The sequence below is a fragment of the Myotis lucifugus genome, unplaced genomic scaffold (assembly GCF_000147115.1).
Source record: "Myotis lucifugus unplaced genomic scaffold, Myoluc2.0 scaffold_1, whole genome shotgun sequence".
Classification (NCBI taxonomy): Eukaryota; Metazoa; Chordata; class Mammalia; order Chiroptera; family Vespertilionidae; genus Myotis; species Myotis lucifugus.
Window position 1 is genome coordinate 33,009,638 of NW_005871049.1, and position 9,428 is coordinate 33,019,065.

Consider the following 9,428-nt stretch of genomic DNA (forward strand, 5'->3'; position numbering starts at 1 on the left):
CAGAAAGGGACAGGACTATTAGGCGAGATGAACTCCCTCCACAGGGAAGGAAACATCCGCAGTGGGGAGATTGTTCCTCCAGCCTCTAACAACAGCACTCCCCAGGTTTTCAATCCATTCTTCTTTTCCCTCCATACTATTTCTCTGGCATAATCACATTGACTCATAGTTTTGCCTATAGTTCTCAACTGATTATTCCCATTGTTACCTTTCCAATATGTGTTTCAGATTGATGTATATCTTTCATCTAGTTTATTCTACATTCCTGAAATAAGATCATCTGAACCATTGTTATTTCCTTTACTCATAACATAGGTGCGGGTGATAATCTCTAATCCGTAAAATGCACTGCAAGCAGAACTTGTGCTATTTTAACACTACCTATGTCAGTTTTTGCTGCATGCTCCCAAATGCATTGCAAAAAGGCTTTTGCTCCTGAACATAATAATTTATGTCCACAGTACCTGGCACTTAGAAGGCAATATTTTTGTCAAATGACGAATAAGAGTTTAATTCTCAAAACGGCAGGAAGAATTTTTTTTTTAATCACTGATTGAGTCAGGTGAGGTAGGTAGATAGAGAGTAGCATTTTGCTTTGTCCTGATTCAACAGCACCATCCTACTCTCTTTTACAAAGCTGTGTTTATCAATTTCAGGAGTGACCATAGCATGGTGGTCTCCAGAATGTTTGCCCTAATTCCATTTCCTCAACTTGAAATTAGTACCTCATATTTCTGGTGCTAATATTTTTTTTTCTAAATCTTAATTTTCTATATTATTAATTTTTAACATTTGTCATCTTTATAGGTATTTTAGTGAAGAGTCTGAAAAAGCTGCCAAGAAGATGTTACTATTACTTATGCGTAATTTTAATTTAAAATTGAGATGCTTTAGTTGAGCCAAAGTAACATATTCTGTCAGATTCATACCCATGCCAGTTTATTTTGATGTATAAATGTATCATGCATGCAAAGGCAGTTTTAATCTATACTAATAATATGTCAGATATCTTATTGATATGTTGGGGGAAATTTCTTTTATACCTAGAAAAAAGCAGAGTTCAGTGGTTTGAGAAATAATAATCGTACAACTTTTGATAGTAGCACATGGGAGCCAACATTTTTTGGATTATGCTAATTTTTTTAAATTTCACCTAACAAAATAAAATAAAACAAAACTTTAGTACAGGAATTATAAAGCACATGGATTAAAGTCCCTCTTTCACAGGCCGTGTGGGAAATCCCTGCTTCTTAAAATAGTCTGTACACTTTGGGTGATGGGTTGCTATGGCAGCTCATAGGGCGGCAGACACCTAATTGTTCTCTCTTTACAAAGATTTCACATGGCTTTCTCATCTCTCACTTAAAATGTAGTGACTGAGCTTCTGCTATGCAAGGGCCTCATTCTTTGTTCAAGGGCATTAGCACTAGAAATCTGTAGAGCAAATGGTCTGCCAACTGGATCCACAAACAAAATTGGATTGGATCCAAAAAACCTGCAGAGCTCAGTCACAAACTGTGGGGAAAGTGATCAAAATTGGCACTTCGCAATCTTGATGAAAATGTATTTGAAATATTTTCCTCAAAATATTACAATATCTACAAACACTGAGAAATTGCATTTGAAAACTATGGAAATGTGCACAGTATCTTTATCTTAAAAAAATCAACTCAGACATTTCAAATTATTTTCAATATAAGCTTGTGTTTATGCATCTTAGAATAAACACACTTGAAGTTGCACACATTTTCTCTTCCTACTCTTTACTATTCAGTAAAATATATCTCAGCCCTTTTTATTTAAAAGTTTTTATGAAAGATAAAGCTAGCATTTCCCCAACTTTATTGAGGTTATGATTGACATACAAAAATTGTATACACTTAAAGTGCGCAGTGTGGTGTTTTGATATATGTGTACATAGTAAAATGATGGATTACCACAATCAAGTTAACATATACATTACCTCACATAGTTGTGTGTGTGTGTGTGTGTGTGTGTGTGTGTGTGTGTGTCTCTTAAGAACATTTGAGACAATTCTCTTCGAAACTTTCAGGTAAACAATATATTATTATTGCCTATAGTCACCATGCTATATATTTGATCTCCAGAAGTTATTCATCTTGTAACCGAAAGTTTGTACCTTTGATTAATATCTCCCCTTTTCCACCACTTGCTGCCTCTGCTAATCACCATTCTTCCTGCTGTTAAAATTAGATATTTTTTTTAGATCTCAGAGATAAGCAGAGTCATGCAATATTTGTCATTTTGTATCTGGCTTATTTCACTTAGCATGATGTCTTCTGTGTGCATATATGTTGTTGCAGATGGAAGGATTTTCTTTTTTTAAAATGGCTGAATAATATTTCATTGTTCTCAGCCCTCTTTATATTCAATCTCTAAGTCCCTTTTACTGACCATAGATTCAACCAATTATGTGACTACCCATTATTATCAAAATTAAGCCCAATGTTGGATTAATAGAAGTGTGCCTTAATTAGATGACATTAGGAGAAACACAGAGATACATTTACTAACAGTTCTGTAATGAAAATGAGAGATTTAGAACAGTGAATATAGACCCATAGGAGTAAATGGCTACCCTAAGGGTAGAAGACTCTAGGATACTTTATCATACCATTATTTTTTCCTGCTTAAAAGTTTTAAAACTATGTCACCCTTGCATTTGTACTGCTGTCATGCAGAGGTCATATGATTGTTTGGGAAATAGACATACATTTCCTAGAGGTGGCCCCTCTCCTGAAGCTACCAAGCACTGACTATGGCACTCTCACTCCAGATACAGCCATTTTTAAGTCCATCATTTGGAAAAGCCTACTTGAACAAACAAAAGGAAGAGTTGAAAGCAATAGTCTTTTATTGACATCTATATACTTATAGCAAATCAGACATAAACAAACTATTTCATCTTTCTAATATCCCACCACTCTTTGAAATGACTAGATTAAGGGCCTTGAACAGGTAGCTTGGCTGTACCGATACACTAAGGTTGCAGGCTTAATCCCCAGTCAGGGCCCGTACAACTCGTACAAGAATCAACCGGTGAATGCATAAATAAGTGAAACAAGGAATCAGCCTGAGGTACTTCACTCCTCTCTTTTAGAAGAAGGTTGTATTTATTTCACCATTGCCAGAATATCCTCATTGCCAGAAATATTTGGATTTTACTCTATTTTAGTAAGTTTGATAATGCAAAGGAGAGCTAGAAGCAGGAGATTTCCTACCCAATAACTGTATATGAGACTACCGGCTCAGACATAGTAGACTTTATCGCAGAAAAGCGGTGGTAGGAATAACAGTATAGTTGCACTTGTTTCTTGTGCTCTAAACCCCACAGGACAGAGAGCCAGCAGGTGTAGTGAGTCCACCACAAGAAAGGAACCCTGAGGTTATGGGATCTACTGTGACACATCCCCTGAGTATGATGTGATGCTATGTATTACATTCTGTTACACATTATCTCATTTCTCTATCTCCACTTGTATAATCATTCCTGAGAAGTGGCTTTCATAATAGAACTTGAGGTCACAGCCTTGAACATTTTTGCACACTCAGCATGGTATATATGAGTTCAAGAGTTCTGTGCCAGACTGCCTGCCAAAATATAATCTAAGAAATGTGTCAACCTTTGGAAAATTTGCATTTATCAGTGAACCAACATTTTCTCAGTGACCAAGGCATTATATTACAAAATTATACATGAGTAAAATAATCTATTAAAAGTGTAAAATAAATCAATGGATTTTAGTGTAACAAGGTATAAGAAGTTAATTTATATGTTTTCAAGTTACATGTTTCAACTAAACTTTTGTAACTACCACTTGTCCAGTTTTGATGTAATATCAAAGAAACTCAGCCATAATCATCAAATAAGGGTATTAACATACTCTTCTCTTTTTTTCTAGATTGGAAGACCCAATATTCTTTAAGTATCAGTTCTCTCCCAAATTCTTCCTAAATTTATCACAATTTAAATAAAAAATGGACAATCTGAATCTAGCTTTTCCATGGTAATATGAGTGATCTGGAATATCAAAATGCTTCTCAGTAAAGAAAAAAAATGTAGAAAATTATGCATAATAAAAGATGTAATATAAAAAATGAACAATTAAGCCATTGGCATATTAGCATAAAAATAGATATAGAGATCACTCTAAAAATAAATAGGCAATAAATAAATTAACTCATATAGGGCCAATTGATTTTTAACAAATGTGTCAAGTAAATACTATGGGAAAATATTTTTAAAATAGGCAAAGTAATGTTTTATAAAAAATTACTGAAGCCCTAGATAGTTTGGCTGGGTGAATAGAGCATTGTCCTGTGGACTGAAAGATCCCGGTTCTATTCTAGTTAAGTGCATGTATCTTGGTTATAGACTCCTCCCAGGCCTGGGTGTGCAGGAAGCAACCAATTGATGTGTTTCTCTCACATGGATATTTCTCTCTGTCGTTCCCTCTCTCTCCACTCTCTCTCTCTGAAAAAATATCCTCAGGTGAGGATTTAAAAAAATCACTGAAAATATTTGTCCAGGTATTATATAAATGTCTATGCTTGTATTTATAAGGCTTATACTTTTGTGTTTATTTGATTGATTGCAGCAGTTTTCAAATACTTGTATCCACTTAGTAATCTTTGAAGAATTTCTCAAGTCTATCCCAAAACAAAATCAATTTCATCACGTTCAATATTTGATTAGGTTTCTAAGGTAATGCTACATCATCATTAAAAGATCATGTTAATCTCTGTGTATTTTATTGATTTTAATTCAGTAGTCTATGCTGCAAATTCAGCATCAATTCAAATGAGAAACAATAAAAAGGGATCGTTTAAATTTTTTATTAATTTAATTTGTTGATTGATCTGATAAGGTTGCACTGTGATTCTCTGTTATAACAAAAATATTAATATGCCTGAGAAACAAAAATAAATTTTCATTTGCAGCAGGAACTACTTATTTTATATAACAAATACCCTACTTGAATAGGTAATAATAAAAATGAGCCTGGTGTCTGGAAATTACTACTTAGCTTATTGCTCTTTTATGTGTTTGTGTGTTGTTGTTTTTCTCCTGACTGAGAACATAGTTTAATTGCTCTATAAACTTTAGAGGGTTTTAAAAAATTGCCATAAAGTTAAATGAGATAAAAATGTATGCTAAGTAAATTGTCATTTCATTGCACTATTTCTGTTGTTGTTGCTGTTTTGCTTTATTTTTTGAGAGGTGAAATAAAAGGGTCAGAGTCATTACAGTTTTATATCAACTCAAATTTAAGTTGACACAGTGTCTTTCTAGAAGTTTTTAAAATTCCCAAGACTCAGTAAAATGTGAAATAAAATTAAGAAACAGAGCAATGATAAAACTGAAAAGTTGCAAGGAGAAGCTAGGTTGAATACTGTCACAATTGTAGTGGTTGTTGTTTTTCTTCAGTTGTGCTCTTCGGTTTCCTTTTACCTTATAACACAAAATTGAATCTGTTAAACTATTAGGGCACCTTTTCATAGGAGCAGCCATATTATTTTTTTATCAGAATAGGTGATGGAATGAAAGTAAATTTTCTCACTAACTATAAATTCTGCAATTACATGTATTTGAAACAGTGATTGACACAATAGATGTTCATTGTAGGTAATGTTGGTTGTGGGTAATGGACACAACTTAGTGATCTAATAACCATGCTTACACACACACAAAAGATTTATATTTTAGACTACTTTGAATTCACTCTTATTTATATGTAAAACAAATTTGTAAATCCTACAAATATTTCACAACTAACCTACATCATGGCTGGAATTCCTGCTGAAGAGAATTAAAGCCCCACTCATTATCAGAGATCGATTTCAGTATTACAATAATACAAACAGAAAGAAACTTCTACTTTTATTCTATAATGAACTAATGTGCAAAGTGGGATAAATCAGGCAAGTGTTGCCACCCAACACATGCCCTCCCTTTCTTCCTCATTTCATCAAATGCTAAGCCTAAGTAGTTACTCTTCTTCCTTTGCATGTCCACATGCTTTGCAGTGGTTCTCAACCTTCCTAATGCCGCAACCCTTTAATACAGTTCCTCATGTTGTGACCCCCAATTTCATTGTTACAAATTGAACATAATTAAAGCATAGTGATTAATCACAAAAACAATATGTAATTATATATGTGTTTTCCGATGGTCTTAGGTGACCCCTGTGAAAGGGTTGTTCGACCCCCAAAGGGGTCGCGACCCACAGGTTGAGAACCGCTGCTTTAGAAGAAACTAACATTTATATCAGTGATGGCGAACCTATGATACATTTTTTTGGTTGATTTTTCTTTGTTAAATGACATTTAAATGTATAAAATAAATATCAAAAATATAAGTCTTTGTTTTACTATGGTTGCAAATATCAAAAAATTTCTATATGTGACACGGTACCAGAGTTAAGTTAGGGTTTTTCAAAATGCTGACACACCGAGCTCAAAAGGTTCACCATCACTGATTTATATCCTTGGAAGGAAGATCTGAGATGCTCTAAACAATTCATGTTGATCTTATACCCTTGTTGAAAAGCAGCTTGGGCAAGGATTTATCATAAATATGGTAATGAAATACCTGTGGATATCTGCTGGCAAGTCTCTCTAGAGAGAAGGGTTTATCATCCTTAAAGAAAAAGCCTGTTGGGTTTTTTTTTTTTACTTTGGTGTTTTTCCCATTCCTAGCTATTTTCTTATGTGACTGTTTAGTCTAGAACTGCTATTAATTTGATTCTTTATCATTGTAAAATATTCCTCTTTGTGTCTAATTATACTTTTTGTCTAAAGCCTACTTGTATTATTAAATTCATACCAGATTTTATTTATTACTTTTGTCATGATACCCTTTTGCTCAGATTTTAACCATCTTTATGATCTTATGTTTAGATATGTCTCCAAAATATAATTTTAGTCAGTCCTGGTTTTTTATCAGTATAAATTTTTACTTTAATTAGAAGTTTTAATTCATTCATAATTAATGTAATGATTACTCTATCATTTTGCATTTTGTATTTTGTTCTTTTCATAGTGCCTATTCTAGAACTTTATATAAATGGAATCAAATCCAAATTAGTGATTAACTCTGAGGTATTCTAAACACTTTAATTAGTCATCACAGAAAGGTACTGAAAGGGATTTTATTAATGTGATGATGAATACATAACTTTCTTTTTCTTATTTTTCATTGTCTTTTATGCCTTAAAGGTGTGCTACAATAAAAATATCAGTAAAATAGTGTATGCAATTCAAGTGAAACACTCATATTTTTTCTGTAAACCTAAGTTTCCTAAATAAGGAACATCAAGGTCTTTCTTGTACTTAATTTGCATAAATGCCACTCTACTTTTGGTAAATAAAAGCATTCATAGATGAATTAGTAGCTATTGCCAAATTTGAATACTTCTAAGGATAAAGGGCTATTCTAAATGAATTTGGAAATCCATTCTAAAGCAGAGCCTTCCAATGAATTTTGCATCATACCTAGGAAAAATTATTTCCACAAGTCCCCAACATGATCAAGTCCTTGCCTATCTCTCCAACCTCAACTCTGACCTCTCTACCTCTCCCTTCCACTGTCCCAGTCACAGTGGTCTACGTGCTTCCTGTTCATGCTATGTTTGTCCTGCCCCCAAGTCTGGGGGCTTTCGGTTCAGCTTGTCTACTGCATTCTTACCTACATCCTCTTCAAGACGGCCTCTCTGAAATGCCATCCCATCTAGAATCACTGACTGCTATCCTCAGGCACTCACTTTCTGACCCTTACTCTATTTTAAGTTACATTGTTTATGTGAATAGTCATTTATTATTTCTCTCTTTTTGTTCACTAAAGTAAGAGCTCCATCAAGGTTTGGATATAGATTATTTTTAACCACTGTAGCTAATACATACTGTTGCATACACAATATAGGTTCTCAGTTAATATAGTGAATGGAAAAATAGCATTACAAGTAAATGATTCAAAACTCGATGCATTTTTATAACCCTGTATTTCACAGAGAAGCTACTAATAGGAACCGCTGTATTCAGAAGAACCATGAATAGCAAGAGCCATCAACAAACCTGAGAGTCACTGTGAGCAATGGGATAAGGTACTATGGAAAACAACTGTGAGGAAAACATCCAACAGGAACCATCATTAATACCTTTCTTAGAAACAACAGAAAATATAGAAAACGTTACCATGTTTCAAGTCCATGTTAAGATGTGAATAGTAAAGTGAAATCTAACATTTTTAGAGCTGGCTCAATATGTCATGAGTTTTTCCTTTTGGGAAATTGTTCTTATTCTTCAGTGACAAATATATTAAAAGGCAAGAAATTCTATCATTCACATGACAAAGGACTCATCACATGATTATTTTCCCTAATGGATGTTTCTTATAGAGTCTTCCCTATTCCTCCCCTTCACAGCTAAATCCTAGATTGATTTAATGCATGGACAGTTTAGTGCAGCTTTATATGTTCAACCTAGTGAAGACCCTGTCTAGAGTATGCTGGATGTTCAAGGCCACTCTGAGCATGGCAATCCTAATCAGGGTGTTTAAGGCTAATTTGCTATACGCAGGTGCAAAAGCAAGGACGTAGCAAGCTATAGACTGAGCAGGCATGCCTTTCTGTAGCCCAAATACTGAGATCAATATTTGGCATAAAGCCGCTTTTGTTTGAGCTTGTTTGAACTTGTATAAAAGTATGTCACTGACCAGACAGCAAGAGGCTGCTGTTATGTGAGGCTGCTTTTATGGAGGGCTGCTGTGTGTACAGCAGCTGCTTTGCATGGTTCCTATGTTGGGGACTACTTTGTAGGAAAGATGTACTGTTACCAGCCGTTGTGTGGCTACTGTGTAGGACTTTGCTTTGAAGAACTGTTTTATCTAATGGCTCCTTACTAGCAATGGCTGTCTTCTCCATCTTCTAATGCCTGGCGTCCAAGGGGGTCCAGTGCCTGGCAGAGGGACTTGGGCCCAACAGCTGGCTTAGTGGAGCAGGATTCAAGGAGTGAGTACTCCCACAATTGGCACAGCGAGCAGGTTCAGGAGTATTGGTTCGAGGAGCAGCTGTGGTCCCACATACCTGTAGAAAACATAGTAGGAAGGGCTATTCAGTCTGGAGTGGTAACTAAGATGCTGCTAAATGGTAACAATCATTTTGAATAATTTGATTTCCTTTAGGAAAGTGGGCAATCAACACTGCACAGGGCCACATTCTTAGATGCATCCTTCCCTCCCACCCATGGGTTTGCATGTTATTATTATTTTCAATAATAATAATAAATATTTAGAGTATATGGATGGGTAGATAGCTAACTAGCTAGCTAGATGTTAGATAGGTGGATAGATAGATTTCTGAGGTTCTTGCATAAAATCAGTTGCTTCCTCCAGACTATATGGATGTAGG